We start from the raw sequence: 2,289 nt of genomic DNA, 5'->3' as shown, positions 1-2,289 counted from the left end.
ATCTATGAAACTTATTTATGTGATCTCATCATGATTCCCCTATGAACCCATGACACTCTAGTGTTTTAATCAATTGTTTACAAACTCTATTTACTTACTTTGCTTTACTTTCATTTATTTACTTTGCATTTGTTAAGTAGTTTAGCTTGCAAATCTCAACCTCAACCCGAATTGTGACACTAAAGACATAGCTATTTACAACCAATAAGTCAAGACAATACCCGTCCCTTGGGATCCGACCTTTACTTACCACTCTACTAAGAGTAGTTTGTTGGGAATATAAATATTGTTTGATTGGGAGTATAGACGACATATCGACCGAATAAAAATGGCGCCGTTGCCGGGGACGATGTTCAATTGAGTTGTCATCAGTTTTTGTTTTTAGTTGTGTCTTTCTTAACCTTGGGGAAGTCAAACTCCTCAAGGTAGTTTTAATTGTTTTCTAGTTGTTTGATTTTTGCATGTCTAGGAGATCACAAGGCGGTCTTTTGCCTATTGATTCCGAAATCGAGAGAACTTTGACAAATATTAGAAGAACAGTTAGAGGGACTTCAAAAATTGTGGGTATTAGAGAACTTTTGGACATTGGTATCATCCAAACGGATAGTGTTGCGTTTACCAACCCTTTTGCAAGACAAGGAGTGGATAACCCAATTCAAAACCAACCACAAAATCAACCTACAATGCCTAAATTTTTATCTCATTCCGTACCAACCGAGGAGAACCTACCCAATGGTACTCCAACACAACCCCACTTGACCGGCAATTTCATTGCCAAATCCGCATTCATATAATTAGTCGAACGAAGCCACTTTGGAGGGATGCCTAGTGAGGATCCTCATCTACACATGGAGACTTTTTGTGACTATTGTGATGCAATTTCCCAAACGGAGTAACTCAAGATCAAATTCGATGGGTATTGTTTCCTTTTTTTCTTGATCGGAGCCACAAAGCAATGGTTGAAGAGCCTAGACAAGGCCACTCTTGGAATTGATTCATGGAAGAAGTTAGCACTTGCTTTTTACAAGAACTTATACCCTCCGGAGAAAACCAACATGTTAAGAGCCCAAATCACCGGGTTCAAGCAAAGAGATGAAGAGTCTCTATATAAGGCATGGGAAAGATTCAAAGATACATGTCGCTCTTGTCCTCATCATGGGCTAAGCGAATGGTTTCTAGTCCAACAATTTTGGAATGGGTTGTATGAAGACTCAAGGAATGTACTCAACATGGGTTCTAATGGAAGATTCACCGAGGTAGATGATAATCAAACTTGGGCAAAGATAGAGGAGATGACGGTTCACAACTCTCAATATAGTAGGCCAAGAAAAGCTAATAGGGGAGGGAGACATGAAGTTGACTCCGTCACACAATTGAGTGCCGATTTGGGTGCCCAACTATGCTCCCATATTGACACAATGAACTTGAAATTTGAGAAAGCCATAACCAAGATGAATGAAGCCTCTCAATCACCCAAGCAAAATCAACAAGTCAATTCCATGGTGTCAATGATAGGCTTGTCGTGTACCTATTGATGTGATCCCGCTAAGTGTTCACAAATTAAGATGTGGTCGTTGGTCACGGTCGAATCAAAACACAATTTATAGCGCCACAAACAACTCTACAATTAGTAAAGAGGCAAGTAAAGGTCGGATCCCAAGGGACGGGAGTTGAAATGAGATTTCTATTGCAACTAGTGGTGTCTAAGGGGTGTCACAAATTGGGTTGATGTAGAAGGTTACTAAACTAAAATAGCAATGAAAATAAACAAGCAAGATGAATTAAAGGGGTGTAAACAATTGATTAAATGCACTAGGGTGTCATGGGATCATAGGGGAATCATGGGATATGATCATACAAACATGTTCTCAAATTATAAGCAAGCAATTATTGTTGTGATAGATTGAGTTGGGTTATATCTTACAATCCTAGGAAAGTTTGGGTCCCGGAGCCGAATCGATTAGATTGTACAACACCTACAAGTTGACTTAATCTTCCCTACTCAACAACATGCATGGTCTAATGAGACTCGAGTTGGGTTATGTCTTACAAGTCTCATTGAAAAGATAGAAGATGATAGTAAATGCAAGGATTCATAGGCTTAGCATTTCATCAAATATAACATGTGCATGAGTTGAGATCAAAACAAGCAAGCAAATAAAACATGAAAGCATATTAATTTAAGCATGAATCATTCCCCATGTTGGTTACCCCTAATCACCCATTAACCCTAGCTAAGAGACTACTCACTCATTATCATGTTGATCATGCTAGCAAGGTTGTCAATCA

General features: G+C 39.0%; 1 pseudogene; it reads right to left on the bottom strand.

Moving 5' to 3' along the window:
* Positions 1-1,063: 1,063 nt before the first annotated feature.
* Positions 1,064-1,162, bottom strand: LOC141603762 (small nucleolar RNA R71; annotated as a pseudogene).
* Positions 1,163-2,289: the final 1,127 nt, after the last annotated feature.

The sequence above is a fragment of the Silene latifolia genome, chromosome 9 (assembly GCF_048544455.1).
Source record: "Silene latifolia isolate original U9 population chromosome 9, ASM4854445v1, whole genome shotgun sequence".
Taxonomy (NCBI): Eukaryota; Viridiplantae; Streptophyta; class Magnoliopsida; order Caryophyllales; family Caryophyllaceae; genus Silene; species Silene latifolia.
Note: the sequence above shows the minus strand (reverse complement) of the source record. Positions and strands in the feature narration are given on the sequence as shown.